We start from the raw sequence: 27828 nt of genomic DNA, 5'->3' as shown, positions 1-27828 counted from the left end.
GCCACTGCACTCCAGCCTGGGCGACAGAGCAAGGCTCCGTCTCAAAAAAAAAAAAATTTAAAAAAAAAAAAAAAAAAGAAATCTGGATGCTAACAGCTTCAGCATCTGGCCACCTGGACTCCAATCTTGGCTCACAGACCCTGCGCCAGAGTCTTCACTTCCCTGAGCCTCAGTTTCCTCATCTGCAAAATGGGATAATAATGGTGCCTGTCTCTAGCATGAGCATTAAATAAAATACCCCGTGCTAAGCTATATGCCTGGATATGGTGTGGCAGAAGCTGCAATGTGCTCACCACAAAGCATTTCCGATTCTCTTAGGAATATGGCTAAAAGCCATTTCCCAGACTCCCGTGCAGTCAGGTATGGCCTTGTGGTCAAGTTCTGGTCCATAGAATTAAGACAGAAAGAAAGCATGCTACTTTAGGCTTGGCCCATAAAATTATTTCTCTCCTTCCTGCTCCATCAGCTAGAAGGAAATAGCTCCAAGGTCCTAGGGGATGCTGGAACCACAAGACAGAAGGGATCTGGGTCTCTGGGTCACCACATAGAAAGCCACCGGCCAAACGCCCAGCAGGACTTTGCATGAATGAGAAATAAACTTCCATTGTGCTAAGCCTCTGAAGATTCAGGGTTTCACTATCACATTAGCTAGTGTTACCTTAATTACTACCAGCAGTTAAACAGAGGGTAAGCGTTGGTTATTACTACTGTTATCATTACTGTCATGAGTATTATTGGCTCTTTCTAGTACCGAAGCTAGAACCCTGTGCCTTGTTCTAGATGCTGAGCCATTATTTGGTGACCAAATACAGAAGAGACACCCTTTGTACCCTTCCCTCCCCACCACCACCCTCCAAACCTGCCTTTTGCCAGGGTTAGCGGCAGGAACTAGCCAAAAAGCTCCTCAGAGATTACTCATTTCAAACATAGCAGTACCTCTTATCCGCTTACCCCTTCTTTATCCTCCTGCTGCTGACTAGAAATTATGACAAAAATATTGAACCAACCACGAGCCATTCCCTGTGCCCAAAACATTACATCTGTCCCTTACCTGCTTTAACATTCCCGGCACCACTCTACTCACTTTACAGATGACAGCATGAAGTCTCAGCGAAGTTACATAATTGGCTCCAGTGCACCCAGCCACAAAGAGCTCAAGTCACAGCCGCGACCTAAGTGTGCCTGATTCCAAAGGGTTTTTGGTTTTTTTGTTTGTTTTGTTTTGTTTTGGAGATGGAGTCTCGCTCTGTCACCCAGTCTGGAGTGCAGTGGCACGATCTCGGCTCACTGCAACCTCTGCCTCCTGGGCTCAAGCAATTCTCCTGCCTCAGCCTCCTGAGTAGCTGGGATTACAGGTATGCGCCACCGCACCCAGCTAATTTTTTTATTTTTAGTAGAGACAGGGTTTCACTATGTTTGCCAGGCTGGTCTCAAACTCCTGACCTCAAGTGATCTACCTGTCTCGGCCTCCCAAAGTGCTGGGATTGCAGGCATGAGCCACCACGCCCAGCCCAGAGTTTTAAATAATAACAGCAAGCTGGGTGATCCCAACACTTTGGGAGGCTGAGGTAGGAGGACTGCTTGAGCCCAGGAGTTTGAGACCAGCCCTGGCAACATAGTGAGACTCCATCTCTACCAAAAAATACAAAAAAACTGGCCTGGCATGGTGGCATATACCTCCTGTAGTCCCAGTTCCCTGAGAGGCTGAGGCAGGAGGATTGCTTGAGCCTGGAAGGTTGAGGCTGCAATGAGCTATGGTTGTGTCACTGCACTCTAGCCCGGGTGAAAGAGCAAGACCCTGTCTCAAATAAACAAAAACAGTAACAGCAATGACTGCCATCCTGCAGCGCCTGCTGTGTGCCTGGCACCACCCCAGGACTCCGATGTGTATTACATAAGCCACTGCCTGGACTGCTCAGATGGCTCCCCAAGGGTCTCTCTGCTTCGATGCTCATCCCCTCACCCCACTCAATTTCACACAGTAGAGGTCATACCCCTCCCCTGCCCAAAGCCCTCTACTAGCTCTTACCACACCTAAAATGAAGTTCAAAGTCCTTCCATGGCTCACAGGGCCCACCAGATCTGACCCCACCCCACTTCTCCCACCTCATCTCCTTCTCTCTAGCCCTCGTTCATGGCCCTTTTTGTTTTGTTTTGTTTTTTGTTTTTTGTTTTGAGGCAGAGTCTTAATCTGTTGCCCAGACTGAGTGCAGTGGTGCACGATCACAGCTCACTGCAACCTCCGCCTCCTGGGTTCAAGCGATTCTTCTACCTCAGCCTCCTGAGTAGCTGGGATTACATGCATGCACCACCACGCCCAGCTAATTTTTGTATTTTTAGTAGAGATGAGGTTTCACCATATTGGCCAGGCTGGTCTTAAATTCCTGACCTCAAGTGACCCACCCACCATGGCCTCCCAAAGCACTGTGATTACAGGCGTGAGCCACCACACCCGGCTGCTCACGGCCTTTTTAATTCCTCAAACACCAGGCATGCTCCCACCGCAGGGCCTTTGCACTGCCATTTTCTCTGCCTGGGACGCTCTCCCCCCTTCCTTTGCACAACTCACTGCTGCTTGTCAGCCGGATTTTGGCTCAAAAATATCACCTTCTGAGGGAGCTACCCCTGACTCCCAGCTAAAGACGTCCCTCCAGTGGCTGTTCCGTGTTCTCCAACATGTATGTTGTCTGTCTCCTTTTTTTTTTTTTTTCCTTTGAGACAGGGTCTTGCTGTGTTGTCCAGGCTGGAGTGCAGTGGCAAAATTATGGCTCACTGCAGCCTCGACCTCCTGCACTTAAGGGATCCTCCCACCTCAGCCTCCTGAGTAGCTGGGACCACAGGTGCGTGCCACCACGCCTGGCTAATTTTTTTTTTTTTTTTTTTTTTTTGAGACGGAGTCTTGCTCTGTCGCCCAGGCTGGAGTGCAGTGGTCAGATCTCAGCTCACTGCAAGCTCCGCCTCCCGGGTTCACGCCATTCTCCTGCCTCAGCCTCCGGAGTAGCTGGGACTACAGGCGCCCGCCACCTCGCCCGGCTAGTTTTTTGTATTTTTTTTTTTAGTAGAGACGGGGTTTCACCGTGTTAGCCAGGATGGTCTCGATCTCCTGACCTCGTGATCCGCCCGTCTCGGCCTCCCAAAGTGCTGGGATTACAGGCTTCAGCCACCGCGCCCGGCCACCTGGCTAATTTTTTACTTGTTGCAGAGATGAGATGTTGCCCAGGCTAGTCTCCAACTCCTGGGCTCAAGCGGTCCTCCCACCTCAGCCTCCCAAAGTGCCAGGTTGGCTTAGTTCACTGCCACTTCCACAGTGCATGGGCTAAGGCCAAAGCTCCACGAGGAGCTGCTGAATGAATTAATGAATGCGAAGAGCCAAGTAATAATGTAGGATGTTAAATGGAAAAAGAAATTATTCCCCTTGGCTCTGGCTGGGGTCATGTTGGGCCAAAGATGGTGTCAGCCACAGACAGGGATCACGGAAGGACACAAGCGAACACATCCTGCATCTGTCGCATCCCAGAAGTTCAGGGTGAAAACCAGGCAGTGACCCCCACAGGGGCCACCTGGGTGGAAAGGGGGCCTCCCCTCCAAGGGCTGAGAGAAAGACTGGGGAGGGGAGGGTTAAGTCAGGGAAATGTGCGCGGGTGGGGAGCCTCCCAGATCCAGGGGTTGACTCCTGCAGTCCTTCCTGAATCCCGCTGGCCTCAGCTCCCGCCACAATATCTGTTTATTAAGCACCTGCTGTGAGCCCAGCTAAAGAAAACAGAAATCTCTGTTTTCTGGCGTAAACAGACAGATGGAACCGTGAAGGCCCCCTCCCCAGGGTCCCCATTCCCCATTCAATTGTCTTCCCGAGGGAGCTGTGAGCTGGTCACCAGAGGGGCAGACATCCGCCCCAGCACGGTCTTCAGACTTAGGTTTGTGTGAAAATCAGGAGGGCGCTCGTTCAAAATGCCCACTCCAGAGGCGCTGCCGGGCCCAGGGGCCTGAGGCCGCATGATGAGAGGCGCAAGGGCTGCAGGGCCCCATCCCCGCACAGCATCTGGCGGCCCTGCCTCCGTGGCCAGCCCAACTGCGCACTCTGGGCCTCAGTTTCCCCATCTGCACAATGGAGATGCTTCCGACTCGGCAGGCCTGCAGTGAAGACGAAACCGGGTCCCACACGAGGAGGGCAGTACAGAGCGGGACCCGCACGCAGGAGCTGCAGAGGGCATATGCGGGGGACAGCTGCCGTCGCAAGCGCCAATCACCGCACAGAAAGCCAATCACCGAGATGATTCTTGCCAAGGAAGGTGCTTTAATAGGGTGCTGCAGTGGGGGAGATGAGAACTCAGTCTCAAATCCATCTCCCTGGCCAACCAAAACCAGAGGTTTAGATGGCAGGGAAGAAATGTAACAATGTGTAAGAAAACAGGAACTAGGGAGGAGCAAGGAAGCAATCATGATGAAGGAGGGGTCCCAGCATCTCATTGTCTGGATGAATTTCAGTTCTTTGATAGCTTTCTTGAGAGGCTGTTTCCTGAGGAAGGAACTCAGATAAAACAAATATTAAGTTTCAAGCTTTAAGACCAGAAAGATCCATTCCTAGGTTTATCCAAAAAAGCTACATATGGGACTATTGGGTGGTTTTCAGACCAAGAAAGAAAAAGATTATGCAGACCAAAGTCTTAAGTTAACCAAAGAAAAAACATAATTTTCTGACCAATAGGATGTATGGGGCCAGAGAATGACCATGCTATAAAAGAACTGTTTTTTGTCCTGAGCATAGGGGAATGATGAAGTTGCATCAATTAAGATGGAATTAAGCTACAGATGGGGAAAAATCTGGATTTTGGTTCAGAGTCCTGAGGTCTTCCTCAAAAGTCTCTTTCCTTGAAAGAGGAACCCTGTCTTGGTTTCTGCATCTCTTTGAGTCCTTTCGGAGGTTGGAGATGTCAAGGTCTTAGTGCTTGGCCCCCTCTAACCCTGAGTACCCCCCTCCTGCAGGGCAACCTGGCCCAGTACCCAGGCCCCAGCTCCGGCGACCATTTCCCCCTACTTTGCTCCTAGCAAAGGCCATTTCTAGGTCAGTTGTGAGGTACAGGCAGGACGGGGCAACTTGTTCTGAGATTTTTGGCCCTGGAAGGCTTGGGGCCCTGTGTTCCTGCGGAACCGCTGTCTCCCTCTTTTGGAGAAAGCAGGGAGGAAATGACCTGTGTGGAGGGAATCGAGGGCTGCACCTGCATGGAGGAGCTGAGGCAAGCAGGGCAGTTCCGGTCTGTCAATATAAAGGACATTTGTCATCCAAGAGGTTGGGCTGTTGTTATTAATTTTTAATTTTGTCAATACAAACTGAAGGGAAATGTTCTGCTTACTTGTAGGAACCTCACAAGACCTCCCATCTTATATTCCAGGGAGAATTGCTGTGTATTACAGGAACACATAGGTGAGACTGCTGTTCTGACCTGCAGGCCTCGATGCCCTGCACAGGGGCACCAGAGCACCGGCAAAGCCCTTCCCATACAAAGAGCAAGTGTGTTATGTCTACAACCCAAGGGCACCAGTTCCAAGTACAATTTCTACTTGGCTCTATGAGCTGAGTACACGTTCACCCCAGCACAGAAATTCTACAAACTCCCATGAATGCTATAGTGAAAAGCAGGGGCTGGCCAGGTGTGATGGATAACACCTGTAATCCCAGCACTTTAGAAGGCCGAGGCAGGGCAGATCATTCGAGTTCAGGAGTCGGAGACCAACCTGGGCAACATGGTGAAACTTCAACTCTTAAAAAAACAAAACCACCACCACCACAACAGAAACAAGAACAGAAATGAGCTGGCTGTGGTGACTCGTGCCTCTGCTACTCCAGAGACTGAGGTGGGAGGATCGCTTGAAGGAAGATGCCACCAGATACAGTGAGACTCTGTCTCAGGGAAAAAGACAAACAAACAAAAAGAGGCTGTGTAAGAGGTGACTCTGGGGACAGTGGAAAAACACTAAGGTTTTCAAGTGGTGTTAAAAGCCAGTAGGCCTTGGGGACCATTGAGCAATCCACACAACAGGGAAGCCTAGATCCCTGAGCTCCGCCTGCCCACAGCACTGCAGCTAACCTGAGAGCGAAATGCATTTCAATTTAGATCAGGGAAGTCCTTTATAATACTCTTAATTCACGTTTCGGTGAAGCGATATGCACAACGGTAGGCTCCCCTCTTCCTGTGGGTTTGGGTTTTACCTCGAAAGGGGCTGTCAGAACAGAAGTTTCAGAGAAAGGGCCAGAGCCCTGGGGACTTTCCTCAGGTGATGGTGATGGAAGAAGAGGCACGGCACGACAGGAAGGCTCAGGTAAGAAAGACTATGCAGGTGCAGGGGCAGGAGGAAAGGAGCAGTTGGAGGCGAAAGAGACAAAGCCTCCTCAGTAATTCTCAACTCAGAAAACGTGTCAGTTTACCTCCTTCAGCTTGCTTCCTCAATGGAGACAATTTTCTCAGTTCTTTTAGAAATTTTAGAAATTTAGAAATTTCTAGGTCTCATTGGAAGGAAGTCTCCCATTTAATTTGTCTAGTTCTAAAACCAAATTTGTCTCTCTTTTTTTGAGACAGGGTCTCACTATGTCACCCAGACTGGAGTGCATGGTGTGATCTCGGCTCACTGCACTCACCGCTTGCTGCATGACAGCCAGTAAGTCAAGGGATGAGGTGTAGGGGCAGGGAAGGTGACTTTATTCCAGAGAGCCACCAAACTGAACAGATGGTGAACTAATATCCTAAGAAACCATCTTAAATTAATACGATTTTCAGGCTCCTTATATGTTAGCAAAGGGAGGAAGAAGGAGGTGGTTGACGTGAAGAGGTCTGACAGTGACAGACTTATGGGCTGCAGTGAGAGCCCAAGGGGATGGTAAAAATTCTTTGTCTTTTGTCAGGTCACACTGCTCTTATAAATCTTCAACATTAACACTGTTACTTGTGTATACCACCTCTCTGCCTTCTCAGGAGTTAGTCTGGGGAAGGGATTATTACCATCTGTGCTTTAAAGTTAAACTGTAAGCTAAATCCCTCCCACAGATAGCTTGGCCTATGTGCAGAAATAAGAAAAAGCTGTTAGCCTGAAAGATATCACCACAGGGTAGGAAGGATTAGGAGCAAAATGCAGTTATTCATGCTAGGCCTCCTTTTCATTGTTATATATGTAATTTATTTGAACTCATAATTTTAATTTTTCATACTTTTTTTTTTTTTTTTTTTTGAGACAGTCTTACTCTGTCACCTCCCAGGATGGAGTGCAGTGGCACGATCTTGGCTCACTACAACCTCTGCCTTCCAGGTTCAAGCGATTCTCCTGCCTCAGCCTTCTGAGTAGCTGGGATTACAGGAGCCCACCACCATGCCAGGCTAATTTTTGTATTTTTAGTAAAGACAGGGTTTCACCATGTTTTCCAGGCTGATCTCAAACTCCTGACCTCGGGCTCCCAAGTTCTGAGATTACAGGCATAAGTCACCATGCCCAGCCTAACCAAGATTATTAAACCATTCGAATTTGTCAAAAGAGTCACACTGATTTTTTAAAAATAATGTAATGGGCTGGGTGCGGTGGCTCACACCTGTAAACCCAGCACTTTGGGAAGCCATACCGTGCAGATCACGAGGTCAGGAGTTGGAGACCAGCCTGACCAACATGGTGAAACCCCATGTCTATTAAAAATACAAAAATTATCCGGGTGTGGTGGTGTGCACCTGTAAACCCAGCTACTCAGGAAGCTGAGGCAGGAGAATCGCTTTAACTCGGGAGGCAGAGGTTGCAGTAAGCCGACACCGCACACTGCACTCGTCTAGGTGAGAGAGTGAGACTCCAACTCAATAAATGACACTCCAACTCAATAAATAAATAAATAAAATAATAACATAATGAACTTGTTCATCTCTTTATACATTAAATATTTACATTAAATTGTTCAAAAGCATCAAAAATTCCTCTCTGCTATCAACTTCATTTCGTTTATTTTATTGTACCAAACTATGAAGACCATTAATTTAATCTACAGCTAAATCTATTATTTTTTCATGTTAGAAATTCAACAAGAAAATTTTTCCCTATTGAAACTTCACATTTCACGCATAAGTAGGCTGGGCAAGGTGGCTCACACCTGTAATCCCAGCACTTTGGGAGACCGAGACAGGTGCATCACTTGAGGTCACGAGTTTGAGAACAGCCTGGCTAACATGGTGAAAACCCATCTCTACTAAAAATATAAAAATTAGCTGGGCGTGGTGGCATGCACCTGTAATGCCAGCTACTCTGGAGGCTGAGGCAGGCAAATAGCTTCAACATGGGAGGCGGAGCTTGCAGTGAGCTGAGATCGCACCACTGCACTCCAGCCTGGGCTACAGAGCAAGACGCTATCTCAAAAATAAATAAATAGGCCGGGCGCGGTGGCTCAAGCCTGTAATCCCAGCCCTTTGGGAGGCCGAGGCGGGCGGAACACGAGGTCAGGAGATCAAGACCATCCTGGCTAACATGGTGAAACCCCATCTCTACTAAAAATACAAAAAATTAACCCGGCGTGGTGGCGGGCGCCTGTAGTCCCAGCTACTCAGGAGGCTGAGGCAGGAGAATGGCGTGAACCGGAAGGCGGAGCTTGCAGTGAGCTGAGATGGCGCCACTGCAGTCCAGCCTGGGCGACAGAGCGAGACTCCGTCTCAAAAAAAAAAAAAAAAAAAAAATTGGTAGAGACGGGGGTTTCACTATGTTGCCCAGGCTGGTCTCCAACTCCTAACCTAAATTGATCCTCCCTCCTCAGCCTCCTAAAATGCTGGGATTGCAGATATGAGCCACCATACCTGGTTTCATTTACTTATTTTAATTTTATTTAAGTCATTATTATTATTATTGTTCCTAAGATAATTGGGGCAGTGACTCCTTTAACATTTTGGAGACCTAATTTTTCTATTCACTTCACTGAAAGAGTATGGCAATTTGTTTCATGAGAAAATATCCTGTATTTATAAAGCAGGAAAATTCCTTCCACCAAACTAGGGGGCATTCTCAAGAAACCAATTGTGCTAAGTAACATCACTTCAGGTGAAAAGAGAGGCAATGGTATCTATTAACAATGTTTATCAGTGAAGGAAATAAACTGAAAAAATATGAACATCATTAGATCCTTGGAGGGCCTTCATTGCTGAAAATCTGAGTAATATTGTGATACCCTTTTGAGTCGGGCAGGACATTCTCTTTCTAGGGCATGTAACAGTGGGTGAATAGTTTCTTTTCATTCATTTTCATTAAGGGCTGAACTTCCTTAATGTTCCGGAGATTATTAAATTTGATTTGTATGATTGTGAAAAGTGCTTATATTGCTGATTCCATTGCTTTTATGTGATCATATAAATCTTTTCTCTCCTTTCTGTAGTGTGGTTTAAACTTAATCCTTAAAGGACATGTATTTGAATTTTTTAGCTGGTTAGAAACCTAAATATACCAATCAAAGAAAACTGCTCCTTACATGCTACAGATTTAGTTTCCTTCCTGTACTAAGATGTCTTTTAGATATAGTAAATTTGTTCAAGCCAAGAGCTCCTTTGGAACGAAGTTGGGTGGGAGGGGGGACATTGAGTAGTAACATCACTCTTGTAATAGAGATGCCACTCTTGCAGATATTGACAACCATTAGGCCCATAAAATTTTTACCAAATATTGGAAAGACAAGATCTGAACAACTTATCATTGCTGCAGTCTCAAGTATCAGGAAATGCCATTATTCTCAGGACAATAACAGACCAGATTAGCTGTCATGTATCACCAAACAGGGACTAGATCCTTGTCAACACGACCCAACAGAGACTGTCCCCAGAAATTCACTTCATAACCTCAAAACCAAAAACCCACACTGATGGCAAAAAATAATGAGGCAACAATGAGAGAGAGAGAGACACGTGTTCTATAGCCATACTTGGTAAAAGTCAAAGAGCTCAATTTCTGCTCATGATACTTAATAGACCATAGGGAACCCGAGCCAATAGCTCAGTGGGTTCAGATCTGCACCAAGTGCCTTTTTTTTTTAGACAGACTCTCACTCTGTTGCCCAGGCTGGGGTGCAGTGGCACGATCACTGCAACCTCCGCGTCCCGGGTTCAAGCGATTCTCCTGCCTCAGCCTCCCGAGTAGTTGCGATTACAGACACACACTATCACAAAACCAATTAGATACTTGTGGGAGTTAAAATGAGATGAATTTACAGTGTCATTTGAGAAGGGGTATTAAGGAATCTGCCAGGGTACTGACCCGTGTCAGGTGTAAACCGCAGGTTGAGCGAGAGCTAAGTATTTTATGTCCATGAAGGTGATAAGCGAGGGCCTGAAGAGAGACGGACAGGGGAGGACACTGGAACCAGAAATAGGAAAGGGCTGCTTGGAGGTGGGAAGGATGGGTCGGGGTGCTATCTAGAAAGTTGCCTGGCAATGGATCTAGGATGTGTAAGCGAGACCTCAAACACGAAGCTGTCGCTTAAATACAGTCTGAAGAAAGACAAGATACGCAAACGGCAGGAGATAGGAGGAAACTGGACCCGGCTCCACATAAAACTTCCCGCCTTATACTTCAGGGAGGATCGCAGCGCATTTAGGTGAAGACAGGTGAGACTGCGGTTCTGACCTGCGGTCCTGGATGAATATGCGCTCTGGCACCTGGGCGCCGGCAGAGCCGTTCCCCTACGCAAAGTAAGCGTGTTATGTCTACAACCCAACGGGGACAGTAGAGCCCCAAAGGCCCTAATTTCTTTCCAAAGAACAGCGCCCCTCTGCGTAGTTTCTAACTGGCTCTAGGAGGTGAGAACACATTCCCCGCTAGCACAGAAATCCTACAAACTCCTGTGAGGGCTGCGGTTACAAGCAGAGGCTGTGTAAAAGGTGACTGGGGGAAAATTTTCACAGAGCATGATAACCCAAGAGACTGGAGACCTTGGACCAATCTCTGCAAAAAGCAGGCCCACGTAAAAAGCGAAGAGCTCTGCGGCCTTCGCGATAGTTAACTTGTGTTATAAAGGATGATGCTTTTTCGCCTCCGGCAAAAAGATGACAAGTTACTTCCTATTCCAAGACTTCCACCATGAAAATCAAACAACAAAAGACGCCACCGGCAGTGCTAACGAGGACAACAAAATACAAGCCCTTATTACACAACTTATTTTTTAAGACCACCAAATATCAGGGGAAAGCGCGAACGCAGTCCCCCACTACCACAAATTATGCAGTCGAGTTTCCCACATTTGGGGAAATCGCAGGGGTCAGCACATCCAGAGTGCAATGGATAAGCCTCGCCCTGGGAAAACCACCTTCGTGATCATGGTATCTCCCCTGCCAGGTAAGTATGAGGTCCTACACCTCTGCCCCGCCACAGCCTCATACGCCTCACCCTTTACACTCACGGTCACTTGCCACCCGCACTCCCGAGCCCTTCTAGCCCTGACACACAGCTGGGATTCTCAGGTCCGACCAGCGGTCCTGAACCCGCTCCACGGCATGGAAACTCCTTCGTGGCGAAGCAGCAGGTGGCCAAGCAGCAGCCCCTGCGCTGCCTCATCTACATAGTAGTCGCCCTACTCGTGATGTCACCGACAGTGCCATTCCCAGTCCTCGTGTGCCTTTCTGTCACTCAGCCGCCCAATGCGCTGCAAGAGCCGGCAAGGGGAAGTGACGTCTGCGTCTCCCTTTTTCCCTCCCGCCCCGGCATCTGTTCACTCCCAAAGCAGCAGCTCCTTCGCCTGTGTTGCGGAGCAACCTTTCCGCGGCCAGATGGATCCTGCTGGGCACCCTTCTTCAAATAATGGCTTTTAATTCGCAAAAACTCCTGTGCGGAACGTTCGGTTCTCTTCACATCCTTATCCTTGTGATGTAGCATTCCGCTTGAAATTGGAAGCCGTTTAATATCAGAGAAAAACCGTATTTATGAAAGTAAAGAGGCAGGTCGGATGGCTGCAAACCAGCCTTCCTTACTGGTTTTATCACTGGTAATGTTATAAAGACAGTTGTCCAGTTTCATGAATCTTGTTGCTTGTTTTCCAAATTCAGGATTGTAGAAAAATATGCTGCCCCAGAAGAGATGGTTGGACACTCCCAAGCGTGGTGTTGGACTTTGTCATCTCTTGGGCAGCCATCTCCAGACCTTAGCCCTTACCTTGTGTTAGTTTTTTATATTCTGCAAAGACAAAACCAAAATAACCCAAATTTGACACAAATACCTGGGCTACATCTTATTTGAGATGTTTAACAAATGTCTGGATCATGTTTTCTTATATATTACGCAGGAAACACTGAAGTAAGCAAAGTTGGGCTGCTCAAGTCAAAGACCATTTGAATATTTACAAGTAGATTTCAGACAGGAATAATACGGGGTGGTCACAGGATAACAAATTGTAGGCAGTAGACTTACATGACTTGAGGCTGTGGGCTGATAAGAGGCTGGAAAACCAGGGTGTGGACCAAGCTGGCTGAGACTGACTGGACCCAATGTGGTGCTGGATTGGACGGAAGTTTTACCTAGACCGTCATTATAAGCTCATTAACATACTAAATCACACACCCACCAGTGCCATGACGGCTCTGACCATTATTTGATGTAAAAATGGATGGCGCCAGAGTTCCGAGAAATCTCCACCTTTACCCGGGAATTTTCATGAATATTCCACTCCTTGGTTAAAGAAACCCATCAAGATGAAACCCCAGAACCCATTGTTCTCTCTCCAGTATGCCCAAACTCCCCTTTCTTGAGTGTGTACTTTTTGCTTTGCAATAAATCTCCTTTCCCTATTTGCTGACTGATCCTTGACTTCATTCTTAAGGTGGTGTCAAGAGCCTGGACACCACAGCTGGGGTCGAGATCCCCCCAGTGTCTGGGGACCTCCCACAGCCCACCAGTATCAGATTCTATTCCATTGCTCAAATCACAAAACAACAAGTGGAGTGTTCTCCATGGAGATCATAAAGTAAAGATTCTGTGGCATGGTGGCCAGTTAGGCCACTGGAAGGCATGGCAGAATATTGAAAATGAGGGATTAGATGACAGTGTAGTAACTGCTGAATACTAAATACTTGATCCAGGCCCCATTCCCTGGAGATTGACAGGGAGACACATTGTCCAGGCAGTAGTGGATACCTTCTGGGTATCTGACCAGCCTTTGTGGAAAGAACTGGCACCATCCTGCAGATGTAACCGCCTGATGGGTTTTCCCTGTCCAGTATACACACAAAATCAATTCATGGAGACCATGGCATTGCAGTAAAGAGTTTCATTGACACAGGCCAGCCACGACATGTGGGAGAGAGAGTTGCTACTCAAATCAATCTCACTGAAGGCTTGGAGGTAATGGGTGTTTCAGATAGTTTGGTGGGGAGGGGGCTGGGGCTTGGGCGGTGCTGATTGTCGGGGATGAAATCACAGGGATGTGGAAAATGGCCCTCCGGCATTGAGTCAGCTTCTGGGTGAGGGCTAAGGGACTGGTTGATTTTCAGGCCAAATGGTGCCATCCAGTAGTCAGAAATGCAAAAGCCTGAAAAGACAACTCAAGAGGCCAATCTTAGGTTCTACAATAGTGATGTTCTTCACAGCAGTTATTGGGGAAGCTGCAAATCTTGCGACCTCTGGAATAATGGCTGGTAATTATTTAACGAGGCATACATCTTAGTAGAATTCACGCCTCTTTCATCCTTCTAACTTGGTGGCCTTCCATGAGTTTTACAGGGGTAATTTAGTTTTGGGGAAGGTTATCCTTTAAACCAACCTTTCTGGCTGTCCCCAACCTTTTTGGCACCAGGGACTGGTTTCACTGAAGACGATTTTTCCATGGAAGGGGGTGGTGGATGGTTTCCGGATGAAACTGTTCCACCTCAGGTCATCAGGCATTAGTTACAGTCTCATAAGGAGTGCGCAATCTGGATCCCTCACATGCACAGTTCCCAGTAGGGTCCGAGCTCCGATGACCATCTAATACTGATGCAGATCTGACAAGAGCTCAGGTGGTAATGATTGAAGGCCTGCAGCTCACCTCCTGCTGTTCGCCTGGGTTCCTAACAGGCCATGGACCAGTAGCTGTCTTGTGGCCCTGGGGGATGGGGACCCCTGATTTAAACTATAAACTCAATTTTTCCCAAAGACAGCTTGGGAGAAATTGCACAGGAGTAAGCAAAGCCAGCTAGCCTGTGAGGCTAGAACCAAGATGGGGCCAGACATGTCAGCTTTCTCTTATTGTCATAATTTTCCAAAGGTAGTTTCTGAGGGACTGCACTTGACACTTGTTAAAAACATGAGACAGATTTTATTGTATGTACTACAATAGGCAAGAGAGGGCAGCAGAGAACTGAGCTCAACCTCAAATACAGCAGGAGGAGTTGAAGATTATAGCCAACTGGCAAGATAAGAAAGTCAGTGGGGCCAGGCGCGGTGGCTCAAGCCTGTAATCCCAGCACTTTGGGAGGCCGAGACGGGCGGATCACGAGGTCAGGAGATCGAGACCATCCTGGCTAACATGGTGAAACCCCGTCTCTACTAAAAAAATACAAAAAACTAGCCAGGCGAGGTGGCGGGCGCCTGTAGTCCCAGCTACTCGGGAGGCTGAAGCAGGAGAATGGTGTAAACTCGGGAGGCGGAGCTTGCAGTGAGCTGAGATCCGGCCACTGTGCTCCAGCCTGGGCGACAGAGCGAGACTCCATCTCAAAAAAAAAAAAAAAAAAAAAAAAGAAAGTCAGTGGATGGAAAATTACTAAGAGGAACTTGATTAGCTATCAAAAGTGGTTGGGAGGACTCTTGCTAAACTAGACTCAACAGTATTCTTTTCTAAAACTGGACTTGGCAGGCCAAGAACTAACAGAGAAAAGGGCTCAAAGGAAACTACTGAGGTGTGGTGAAAGATGGAGTCCTTGTCAACTCTACACTGAAGCTTCTGCGAATAAACAAAGACCAATCAAATAGAAAAAAGCAAAGGCTATTTATTCCGAGCTTGCTATAGCACGGAGTCAGTCACTGTGACTTGTGTTTTGGCAGAGACTTGAAGGCAGTCAGGAGGGTGGGAAAGCTTTTTAAAAAGAAAGGCTTCAGGTACGCTTGGACTGGAGGCTGTCAGCATGGTGAAGCTGTAGATAGATGAAGAAAATAAAAATATTTTACCCCAGAATGTATTTCTTTGGCATATTTTAAGATGGCTGTCAGAGAGCCAGCAAACAGAAGTAACTCTGCAAAACTGTCTTTTGTAGGAGAAGTTTACACCTGCAGAGAATCTTCATTAATCCAGCCTTACCTTGTCAGGATTGAGAAATAAAAATAAGCCCTAGGCCCTACAACCAACTGAACGGAATTTTTATAGAGAAGGTTCTACTGCATGGGGAATATTTATATATATGCAACAAAAGGTATTTGCCACCACACACACATCTCCCTGCTTAGCTAAATATGTCATCTAAAGTCATGTGATTACCTAGTACAACCTTAGCCAGTGAATAAATAGCTTATAATTGAGCTGCATAAGAGGCCGCAGTTTCATCAGCAATGTATTTCTTTCCTTTTCTTTCACAGTGTCTGGCTCTGTGGCCCAGGCTGGAGAGCAGTGGCACCATCATAGCTCACTGCAGCCTCGAACTCCTGGACTTAAGTGATCCTCTTGCCTCGGCCCCCAAGTCACTGGGATTACAGGCCAGAGCCACCATGCCTGGTTTTCATCAGCAATGTTTCCTGAGGTTACAGAAAGATATTTTTAATCCTGGGAGGAAACACTCCCTTGAAGCAAAGGTGTTCACTCCCCAAAAATGCAAGGAGCTATCTTGTTGATAGCCAGGCAGATAATTCTCAGGTTTTGCCCCACAGACTCTCTAAAATGGCACAGTTGTCATGCCTAGTGAAGAGTTTGAGGGAAGTCGCCCAATGTTGGGTTTCTTCAGAGCTATATATATACATCTTAAAGGACACTGTCCCTTCATCATTCCATGCTGTTAGACATTTATAGGGCCATGGATGGTGATCTCCTACAGACTAAAATAAATGCTGTTGCAGAACAGGTAAACGTACTACAAATTGAGTACATCAGTTTTTGGGCATTTTAAACCATGAGTCAGACATGCTAGAGGGAGAGGGCAGGTTGATAGCAAGAGGGAGTGTTTTAGCAAGAAGGGGTGTTTTAATTTTCCAATAGCAAAGTGATGTTTGCCACTGTCATTTCAGCGTGAGGGGACAATTTGTTGTTGTTTGGTTTTGTGGATTGTTTCGTTTGTTTTTTTGTTTTTGAGACAAGGTCTCACTGTCACTCAGGCTGGACTGCAGTGGCATGATCAGGGTTTACTTCTGCCTTGACCTCATGAATTCAAGCAAACCTCCTTACTAATCCTCCCGAGTAGCTGGGACTACAGGCACGTGATCTCACACCCTGGGGTGTGAACTGGGATTTGATGTTTTCAGTTGGCTCCCTAATGGAATAGATTCCCTTACTATTCTAGAATACAGATTCTCTTCATAATTATCATTCTCATGTACATTATATTTCTACTACCCTGCTAATTTTTTTTTTTCTTTTTGAGACAGAGTCTCCCTCTGTCACCCAGGCTGTATTGCAGTGGCAGGATCTCAGCTAACTGCAACCTCCGCCTCCCAGGTTCAAGTGATTCTTTTGCTTCAGCCTCCTGAGTAGCCACCTGGCTAATTTTTGTATTTTTAGTCCAGACAGGGTTTCACCATGTTGGCAGCCTGGTCTCAAACTCATGACCACAAGTGGTCCACTTGCCTCGGCCTCCCAAATTGCTGGGATTACAGGCACGAGCTACCACGCCTGGCTCTCAAATCGTTTTAAGTAAGCAAAGACAGATTTGTCTGGCTTTTTAGTACATTGCTGAATTATCCTCCAATCTATATTTTTAGGAAGGACCTGGGGAATGGCAACATGGAGATATTTGGCTAAAATGTGAACCTTTCATGTTCTGCTTCAGTCTCTGGTTTTTTGTTGTTGTTGTTGTTGTGTTTTTTTGAGATGGAGTCTCGCTCCTCGCCCAGGCTGGAATGCAGTGGCACGACTTGGCTCACTGCAACCTCCGACTCCCGGGTTCAAGCAATTCTCCTGCCTCAGCCTCCCGAGTAGCTGAGATTACAGGCATGTGCCACCATACCCCACTAATTTTGTATTTTTAGTAGAGACAGGGTTTCACCATATAGGCCACGCTGGTCTCGAACTCCTGACCTTGTGATCCACCCACCTCAGCCTCTCAAAGTGCTGGGATTACAGGAGTGAGCCGCCATGCCTGGCTTGAGTCAGGAGTCTCACTTTGTCACCCAGGCTGGAGGGCAGTGGCACAAGCATAGTTCCCTGCAGCCTGCCTCAGTCTCCCTAGTAGCTGAGATTAGAGTCATGCATCATCATGCCCTGCCAACTTAAAAAATTTAGCTAATACTTAAAAATTTGTAGAGACAGGGGTTTCACTCTGTTGCCCAGGCTGGTCTCCAACTCCTAACCTCAATTGATCCTCCCTCCTCAGCCTCCTAAAGTGCTGGGATTGCAGATACGAGCCACCATACCTGGCTTAATTTTCTTATTTTAATTCTATATAAGTGATTATTATTGTTCCTAAGATAATTGGGGCAGTGATTCCTTTAACATTTTAGAGACCTAATCTGTCTATTCACTTCACTGAAAGAGTATAGCAGTTTGTTTCATGAGAAAATATCCTATATTTGTAAAGCAGGAAAATTCCTTCTACCAAACTAGGGGGCATTCTCAAGAAACCAATTGTGCTAAGTAACATCACTTCAGGTGAAAAGAGAGGCAATGGTATCTATCAACAATGTTTATCAGTGAAGGAAATAAACTGAAAACATGAACATCATTAGATCCTTGGAGGGCCTTCATTGCTGAAAATCTGAGTAATATTGTGATACCCTTTTGAGTCGGGCAGGACATTCTCTTTCTAGGGCATGTAACAGTGGGTGAATAATTTCTTTTCATTCATTTTCATTAAGGACTGAACTTCCTTAATGTTCTGGAGATTATTAAATTTGATTTGTATAGTTGTGAAAAGTGCTGATTCCATTGCTTATATGTGATCATATAAATCTTTTCTCTCCTTTCTGTAGTGTGGTTTAAACTTAATCCTTAAAGGACATGTATTTGAATTTTCAGCTGATTAGAAACCTGAATACACCAATCAAAGAAAACTGCTCCTTACATGCTACAGATTTAGTTTCCTTCCTGTACTAAGATGTCTTTTAGATATAGTAAATTTGTTCAAGCCAAGAGCTCCTTTGGAACAAAGTTGGGTGGGAGGGGGGACATTGAGTAGTAACATCACTCTTGTAACAGAGATGCCACTCTTGCAGGTATTGACAACTATTGGACCCATAATATTTTTACCAAACATTGGGAAGATAGGAGCTGAACAATTTAACATTGCTGCAGTCTCAAGTATCAGGAAGTACCATTATTCTCCGGACAATAAACAGACAATAAAAAAGACTCACAGACCAGATTAGCTGTCTTGGTCAACAGGGACAAGGGTCAACACGACCCAACAGAGACTGTCCCCAGAAATTCACTTCATAACCTCAAAACCAAAAACCCACACTGATGGCAAAAAAATAATGATGCAATAATGTGTGTGTGTGAGACAGAGTCCTGTCCTATAGTCGTACTTAGTGGGTAAAAGCCAAAGAGCTCAATTTCTGCTCATGATACTTAATAGAACATGGGGAACATGAGCCAATAGCTCAGTGGGTTCAGATCTGCATAAAGTGCCTGTTGGATGCAGGATTGTCAGGATTGTACTGTCTCCAATAATGTGTCTCAGATGGACTAATTTTTTTTTTTTTTTTTTTTTTTTTTTTTTTTTTTTTTTTTTTTTTTTTAGACAGTCTTGCTCTGTCACCAGGCTGGGGTGCAATGGCGTGATCTTGCTTACTGCAACCTCCGCCTCCCGGGTTCAAGTGATTCTCCTGCCTCAGCCTCCTGAGTAGTTGGGATTACAGACACACACCATCACGCCCGGCTATTCTTTTTTTTTTTTTTTTTTTTTTTTTTTAATGTATTTTTAGTAGAGACGGAGTTTCACCATGTTGGTCAGGTTGGTCTCGAACTCCTGACCTCAGTTGATCAGAAGTAGGTGACGTCAGAAAACATACCCTGGGAGAGGCCGGCACAATGCTCAGAACCGCCGTTGCTAGCCCTGGGGTTTTCTTCTGTAGTGGAATTCATGTAGTGCAGGGACAAAACCACTCAGATACTTCTGGGAGTTAAAAAGAGATGCATTTACAGTGCAATTTGAGAAGGGGTATTAAGGAATTTGCCAGGGTACTGACGCGTGTCAGGTGTACACCGCAGGTTGAGAGAGGGCTATTTTCTGTCCATGAAGGTGGTAAGCGAGGGCCTGAAGAAAGAGGGACGGGGGAGGACACTGGCACCAAAAATAGGAAAGGGCTGCTTGGAGGTGAGAAGGATGGGTCGGGGTGCTATCTAGGAAGTTGCCTGGCAATGGATGTAGGACGTGTAAGCGAGACATCAAACAAGAAGCTGTCGCTTAAACAAAGTCTGAAGAAAGACAAGATATGTAAACGGCAGGAGATAGGAGGAAACTGGACCCAGCTCCTCATAAAACTTCCCTCCTATTCGCAGCGCATTTCGGCCAATACAGGTGAGACTGCGGTTCTGACCTGTGGGCCTGGAAGACTGCGCTTAGGGCACAGAAATCCTACAAACCGGGGGCTGCGGTTGGAAGCAGACGCTGTGTAAAACGTGACTGGGGGCTAGAAAAACACCAAGATTTTCACAGAGCATGAGAAGCCAACAGACTGGAGACTTTGGGCCAATCTCTGCAAAAAGCGGCCAGTCTTAGAAAGGAAAGAGCTGTGCAGCTCTCGCTCAAGATACCTTGTATTATAATCGCTGACACTTATTTCACCTCTGGCGGACAGACAATATGCTTCCTATTCCCAAAGTATCCACTGTTAACATTACATTTGACGAAACCTTAACCCGAAACACTGCACAAAGGAAAAAAAAGTAACTCTTAGCGCACAGCCTATTCTTTAAACCACAAGAAGTCAGGGGAAAGCGCGAACGCAGTCCCCCACTACCACAAATTATGCAGTCGAGTTTCCCACATTTGGGGAAATCGCAGGGGTCAGCACATCCGGAGTGCAATGGATAAGCCTCGCCCTGGGAAAACCACCTTCGTGATCATGGTATCTCCCCTGCCAGGTAAGTATGAGTTCCTACACCTCTGCCTCGCCACAGCCTCATACGCCTCACCCTTTACACTCACGGTCACTTGCCACGCGCACTCCCGAGCCCTTCTAGCCCTGACACACAGCTGGGCTTCTCAAGTCCTACCAACGGTCCTGAACCCGCTCCACAGCACGGAAACTCCTTCGTGCCGAAGCAGCAGGTGGCGAAGAAGCAGCCCTTGCGCTGCCTCATCTACATAGAAGTCGCCTTATCCGTGATGTCAGCGACAGTGCCCTGCCCAGTCCCCGTCTGCCTTTCTGCCACTCAGCCGCCCAATCCGCTGCAGGAGCGGCCAGGGGGAAGTGACGTCTGCCTCTCCCTTTTTCCCTCCCGCCCCGGCATCTGTTCTCTCCCAAAGAAGCAGGTCCGTAGCCTGTGTTGCGGAGCAACCTTTCCGCGGCCAGATGGATCCTGGGCACCCTTCTTCAAATAATGGCTTTTAATTCGCAAAAACTCCTGTGCGGAACGTTTAGGATTACAAAAGAAACCGGTTCTCTTCACATCCTTATCCTTGTGATGTAGCATTCCGCTTGAAATTGGAAGCCGTTTACTATCAGAGAGAAACCGTATTTATGAAAGTAAAGAGGCAGGTCGGATGACTGCAAACCAGCCTTCCTTACTGGTTTTATCACTGGTAATGTTATAAAGACAGTTGTCCAGTTTCATGAATCTTGTTGCTTGTTTTCCAAATTCAGTATTGTAGAAAAATATGCTGCCCCAGGAGAGATGATTGGACACTCTCAAGGGTGGTGTTGGACTTTGTCATCTCTTAGGCAGCCATCTCCAGACCTTAGTCCTTACCTTATGTTAGTTTTTTATATTCTGCAAAGACAAAACCAAAATAATCCAAATTTGACACAAATACCCGGGATACATCTTATTTGAGATGTTTAACAAATGTCTGGATCATCTTTTCTTACATACTACGCAGGAAACACTGTGAAGTAAGCAAAGTTGGGCTGCTCAAGTTAAAGACCATTTGAATATTTAGAAGTAGTTTTGAGACAGGAATAATACGGGGTGGTCACAGGATAACAAATTTTAGGCAGTAAATTCACTTGACTTGAAGCCATGGGCTGATAAGACGCTGAAAAACCAGGGTGTGGTCCAAGCTGGCTAAGACTGGACCCAATGTGGTGCTGGATTAGACGTAGGTTTTACCTATCCCCTCATTATATGCTCATTAACATGCTAAATCACACACCCACCACTGCCATGATAGTTCTGAGACCATTATTTGATGTAAAAATGGATGGCACCAGAGTTCCGAGAAATCTCCACTTTTACCTGAGAATTTTCATGAATATTCCACTCCTTGGTTGAAGAAGCCCATCAAGATGAAACCCCAGAACCCATTGTTCTGTCTTGGATATACCCAAACTCCCCTTTCTTGAGTGTGTACTTTTTGCTTTGCAATAAATCTCTTCTTTCACTATTTGCTGACTCATCCTTCACTTCATTCTTGAGGTGGTGTCAAGAGCCTGGACACCACAGCTGGGGTCGAGATCCCCCCAGTGTCTGGGGACCTCCTGCATCCCACCAGTATCAGATTCTATTCCATTGCTCAAATCACAAAACATCGAGTGGAAAGTTCTCCTTGGAGATAATAAAGTAAAGATTCTGTGGCATGGTGACCAGTTAGGCCACTGGAAGGCATGGCAGAATATTAAAAATGAGGGATTATGTGACATGTAGTAACTGCTGAATACTAAATACTTGATCCAGGCCCCATTCCCTGGAGATTGACAGGGAGACACATTGTCCAGGCAGTAGTGGAGAAATACTTTCTGGGTATCTGACCAGCCTTTGTGGAAAGAACTGGCACCATCCTGCAGATGTAACCTCCTGATGGGTTCTTCCTGCCTAATGTACACACAAAATCAATTCATGGGCCGGGCGCAGTGGCTCAAGCCTGTAATCCCAGCACTTTGGGAGGCCGAGACGGGCGGATCACGAGGTCAGGAGATCGAGACCATTCTGGCTAACACAGTGAAACCCCGTCTCTACTAAAAATACAAAAACTTAGCCGGGCGAGGTGGCAGGCGCCTGTAGTCCCAGCTACTCAGGAGGCTGAGGCAGGAGAATGGCGTAAACCTGGGAGGCGGAGCTTGCAGAGAGCTGAGATCCGGCCACTGCACTCCAGTCTGGGTGACAGAGCGAGACTCCGTCTCAAAAAAAAAAAAAAAAAAAAAAAAAAAAAATCAATTCATGGAGACCATGGCATTGCAGTAAAGAGTTTCATTGACACAGGCCAGCCACGACATGTGGGAGAGAGAGTTGTTACCCAAATCAATCTCACTGAAGGCTTGGAGGTAATGGGTGTTTCAGATAGTTTGGTGGGGAGGGGGCTGGGGCTTGGGTGGTGCTGATTGTCAGGGATGAAATCACAGGGATGTGGAAAATGGCCCTCCGGCATTGAGTCAGCTTCTGGGTGGGGGCTAAGGGACTGGTTGATTTTCAGGCCAAATGGTGCCATCCAGTAGTCAGAAATGCAAAAGCCTGAAAAGACAACTCAAGAGGCCAATCTTAGGTTCTACAATAGTGATGTTCTTCACAGCAGTTATTGGGGAAGCTGCAAATCTTGTGACCTCTGGAATAATGGCTGGTAATTATTTAACGAGGCATACATCTAAGTAGAATTCAGGCCTCTTTCATCCTTCTAACTTGGTGGCCTTTCATGAGTTTTACAGAGCTAATTTAGTTTTGGGGAAGGTTATCATTTAAACCAACATTTCTGGCTGTCCCCAACCTTTTTGGCACCAGGGACTGGTTTCACGGAAGACAATTGTTCCATGGAAGGGGGTGGTGGATGGTTTCCGGATGAAACTGTTCCACCTCAGGATATCAGGCATTAGTTACAGTCTCATAAGGAGTGCGCAATCTGGATCCCTCACATGCGCAGTTTCCAATAGGGTCCGAGCTCCGATGACCATCTAATACTGATGCAGATCTGAAAAGAGCTCAGTTGGTAATGCTTGAAGGCCTGCAGCTCACCTCCCGCTGTTCGGCTGGGTTCCTAACAGGCCATGGACCAGTAGCTGTCTTGTGGCCCTGGGGGATGGGGACCCCTGATTTAAACTATAAACTCAATTTTTCCCAAAGATAGCTTGGGAGAAATTGCACAGGAACAAGCAAAGCCAGCTAGCCTGTGAGGCTAGAACCAAGATGGGGCCAGACATGTCAGCTTTCTCTTACTGTCATAATTTTGCAAAGGTAGTTTCTGAGGGACTGCACTGGACACTTGTTAAAAACATGAGACAGATTTTATTGTATGTACTACAATAGGCAAGAGAGGCCACCAGAGAACTGAGCTCAACCTCAAATACAGCAGGAGGAGTTGAAGATTATAGCCAATTGGCAAGATAAGAAAGTCAGTGGATGGGCCGGGCGCGGTGGCTCAAGCCTGTAATCCCAGCACTTTGGGAGGCCGAGACGGGCGGATCACGAGGTCAGGAGATCGAGACCATCCTGGCTAACACGGTGAAACCCCGTCTCTACTAAAAATACAAAAAACTAGCCGGGCGAGGTGGCGGGCGCCTGTAGTCCCAGCTACTCCGGAGGCTGAGGCAGGAGAATGGCGTAAACCCGGGAGGCGGAGCTTGCAGTGAGCTGAGATCTGGCCACTGCACTCCAGCCCGGGCTACAGAGCAAGACTCCGTCTCAAAAAAATAAATAAATAAATAAATAAAAATAAAAATAAAAATAAAGTCAGTGGATAGAAAATTACTAAGAGGAACTTGATAAGCTATCAAAAGTGGTTAGGAGGACTCTTGCTAAACTAGACTCAACAGTATTCTTTTCTAAAACTGGACTTGGCAGGCCAAGAACTAACAGAGAAAAGGGCTCAGAGGAAATTACTAAGGTGTGGTGAAAGATGGAGTCCTTGTCAACACTACACTGAAGCTTCTGCAAATAAACAAAGACCAACCAAATAGAAAAAAGCAAAGGCTATTTATTCCGAGCTTGCTATACCAGGGAGTCAGTCACTGTGACTTGTGTTTTGGCAGAGACTTGAAGGCAGTCAGGAGGGTGGGAAAGCTTTTTAAAAAGAAAGACTTCGGGTATGCTTGGACTGGAGGCTGTCAGCATGGTGAAGCTGTAGATAGATGAAGGAAATAAAAATATTTTATCCCAGAATGTATTTCTTTGGCATATTTTAAGATGGCTGTCAGAGAGCCAGCAAACAGAAGTAACTCTGCAAAACTGTCTGTTGTAGGGGAAATTTACACCTGCAGAGAATCTGTATTAATCTAGCCTTACCTTGTCAGGATTGAGAAACAAAAATAAGCCCTAGGCCCTACAACCAACTGAACAGACTCCCTCTTGGCTGACAGTACCGCAGAGAAACCTTGAAAGCTGTTTCTGGCTGTGGCAGGCTACGAGGTCGCACATGCCCCCTAAAAACCCCTCCCTCACTAACTGCCATTATGAGGCAGGAGAACAGCAGAGGGAATTGGAAGTTGGATAAAAGGCAGAATGAGTAAAAGCAGAAACAGAAGCAAGGTGATGGGGTGGGAGAGCAAGAAGCAAGATAAAAGGCAGAAGTTGAGCAGCCAAAACAAAAAGCAAGATTAAAGAAAGCAAGCAAGCCCGGGTTCGGTGGCTCACGCCTGTAATCCTAGCACTTTGAGAGGCCAAGGCAGGCAGATCACCTGAGGTCAGGAGTTTGAGACCAGCCTAGAAAACATGGCAAAACCCCATCTCCATTAAAAATACAAAAAATTGGCCGGGCGCGGTGGCTCAAGCCTGTAATCCCAGCACTTTGGGAGGCCGAGACGGGCGGATCATGAGGTCAGGAGATCGAGACCATCCTGGCTAACACGGTGAAACCCCGTCTCTACTAAAAATACAAGAAAATTAGCCGGGCGAGGTGGTGGGCGCCTGTAGTCCCAGCTACTCGGGAGGCTGAGGCAGGAGAATGGCGTGAACCCGGGGGAGCGGAGCTTGCAGTGAGCCCAGATCGCGCCACTGCACTCCAGCCTGGGGCACAGAGCAAGACTCCGCGTCAAAAAAAAAAAAAAAAAAAAAAATACAAAAAATTATCTGTGCATGGTGGAGCACTCCTGTACTCCTAGCTACTTGGGGTTCAAGGAGCATCGCTTGAACCCGAGAGGCAGAGGTTGCAGTGAGCCGAGGTTGCACCACTGCACTCCACACTGGGCAACAGGGCAAGACTCTGTCTCAAAAAGCAAATAAACAAACAAAAAAACAGCAAGCAAGGACCCCAGGCCGGCAAGTTCCAAACCAGTAAAAGGGCAGCTCCTGAGAGTCAGGCATTGAGAAAAAAGTATCCTTAAGATGACTCCAGCCGGGCGCGGTGGCTCACGCCTGTAATCCCAGCACTTTGGGAGGCCGAGGCGGGCGGATCACGAGATCAGGAGATCGAGACCATCCTGGCTAACACAGTGAAACCCCGTCTCTATTAAAAATACAAAAAAAAGTTAGCCGGGCGTGGTGGTGGGCGCCTGTAGTCCCAGCTGCTCGGGAGGCTGAGGCAGGAGAATGGCGTGAACCCGGGAGGCGGAGCTTGCAGTGAGCTGAGATCCGGCCACTGCACTCCAGCCTGGGGGACAAAGCAAGACTCCGTCTCAAAAAAAAAAAAAAAAAAAAAAAAAAAAAAAAAAGATGACTCCATATGATAATCAACTCATTACAACTCACGCATATGGACTGCATATCATGCATGTACTTAAAAGTATGAGGCGGAAGCAACCTGCAAGCACACAAGGGCCAAAGTAACTAAGCAACCGACCTATCAGTCAAAAGACAAACACTGGCTAATGATTGGGCATCCCTGTGAAGAGAAGAAAAACAACCACACATAAAAAGACTCAAAGTACACCAGACTCATACGGATCTCATCTCCCAGAGGCCAGCCCACTTTCCCCAGTCCCGGAGTGTTACTGTGCTTAATAAACTTTTGCTTTGCTTTGCTGCTTTGTGTGTGTCACATACAGTTCTTTTTGGGACACCAAGAGCCTGGAAATGCACGGCACCATCTGGTAAGAATTAGGATGTTTTTCCTAAGGGTTAACAAACCAAGCCTTTGAAAAGACTTGCTTCACTACTGTTATCAACCAACAGCCTGATGCTTTCCCTCCCTTTCGTGGTTTTTTTTTTTTTTTTTTTTTTTTTTTTTTTTGAGACGGAGTCTTGCTCTGTCGCCCAGGCTGGAGTGCATTGGCCGGATCTCGGCTCACTGCAAGCTCCGCCTCCCGGGTTCACGCCATTCTCCTGCCTCAGCCTCCCGAGTAGCTGGGACTACAGGCGCCCACCACCTCGCCCGGCTAGTTTTTTGTATTTTTTAGTAGAGACGGGGTTTCACCGTGTTAGCCAGGATGGTCTCGATCTCCTGACCTCGTGATCTGCCCGTCTCGGCCTCCCAAAGTGCTGGGATTACAGGCTTGAGCCACCGCGCCCGGCCCCTTTCGTGGTTTTGACAACACAAGCAAGCAGCATTCCCTCCTAAGAGGCTGTTGACCTAGGAATGATTCTAGCTAGACTACAGAGGATGTACAGTGAAGGTTTTCATGTCCTCTACTTCAGCTTTTGACGTCAGAGGGCCACAAACTCCACTCTCAGATGATTGCTAATGCCACCATTTTATGAACATGGGCCCCACGGAGAGGCACGAAGCTCAACTGCACATTGTTCCTCTTATAAATATTCATATTGCGATATGATTTGGTGCTGCTCCCTTGAAAGATGCATTTGCAGAATGGACTCAAATTAGAAGCATTGTAAGCACTATAATGTAGCAATGGCGCACCCAGCTCTCTGCACTATAGAAAGATCTGTGGTGTAGACATTTCCACAATGACACAAGATATGTGTACAAGAATGGTGACTGCAGCGTTCTTTGTAATCCTAAAACCATGAAACCAACCTCATCTCAAAAACAATTTTTTTTTTTTTTAGATGGAATCTCACTCTGGAGTCCGCTCCAGGCTGGAGTGTAGTGGTGCGATCTCAGCTCACTGCAGCCTCCGCCTCCCAAGTTCAAACGATTCTCCTGCCTCAGCCTCCCAAGTAGCTGGGATTACAGGTGTGTGTCACCATGCCTGGCTAACAAAAACATTTTGAAAAGGGTTAAATAAATCCTGCACAAACTGAGGAAAAATACTGTTTTCAAAAATGATGGAGAGGATCCCTATCATGATGAATGATTCCACTGGTCACATTATTGATAGAGCAATCAGGAAATCCAGGCCCGTCCTGGAGGTAATACTGGACTCCTACTACTAAAATATGAAAAAATGGAGGCATGTAAATTACTCGTTTAAGCGTATAACAGACTGAATTAGAATTTTATCACACCAGAAGTGGGTTCCTAGGTCTCTGTTTCAGGATTCCTGAGTTACAGCGGTATAAACCCGGTATTTCAGGAGATACCTGGTTAAGAATCTGGTCGGGGAGGTGGGCTGGGCCTTGACATGGATCAGTAAAAAATGAGTGTCTTGGGACTCCGGGAAGATAAAATCTTCTCCATTTGTCTAGTGATAGACAATGCGTGAATGCTTTAAAAGTTCCAAGAGTCGTCCCTGGGTGGGCTCGAACCACCAACCTTTCGGTTAACAGCCGAACGCGCTAACCGATTGCGCCACAGAGAC

General features: G+C 46.8%; 3 non-coding genes across 3 annotated transcripts; all 3 read right to left on the bottom strand.

Moving 5' to 3' along the window:
- Positions 1-11178: 11178 nt before the first annotated feature.
- On the bottom strand, positions 11179-11342 carry LOC126944184 (U1 spliceosomal RNA). The gene has a single exon (XR_007721971.1). It is a non-coding gene; the product is annotated as a U1 spliceosomal RNA (small nuclear RNA).
- Positions 11343-20035: 8693 nt separating this feature from the next.
- LOC126944130 (U1 spliceosomal RNA) lies at positions 20036-20199 on the bottom strand. Its single transcript, XR_007721958.1, has one exon. It is a non-coding gene; the product is annotated as a U1 spliceosomal RNA (small nuclear RNA).
- Positions 20200-27754: 7555 nt separating this feature from the next.
- On the bottom strand, positions 27755-27828 carry TRNAN-GUU (transfer RNA asparagine (anticodon GUU)). The gene has a single exon. It is a non-coding gene; the product is annotated as a tRNA-Asn (tRNA).

This window comes from Macaca thibetana, chromosome 1 (genome assembly GCF_024542745.1).
Source record: "Macaca thibetana thibetana isolate TM-01 chromosome 1, ASM2454274v1, whole genome shotgun sequence".
NCBI lineage: Eukaryota > Metazoa > Chordata > Mammalia > Primates > Cercopithecidae > Macaca > Macaca thibetana.
This window is presented reverse-complemented; position numbering and strand designations above follow the sequence as displayed.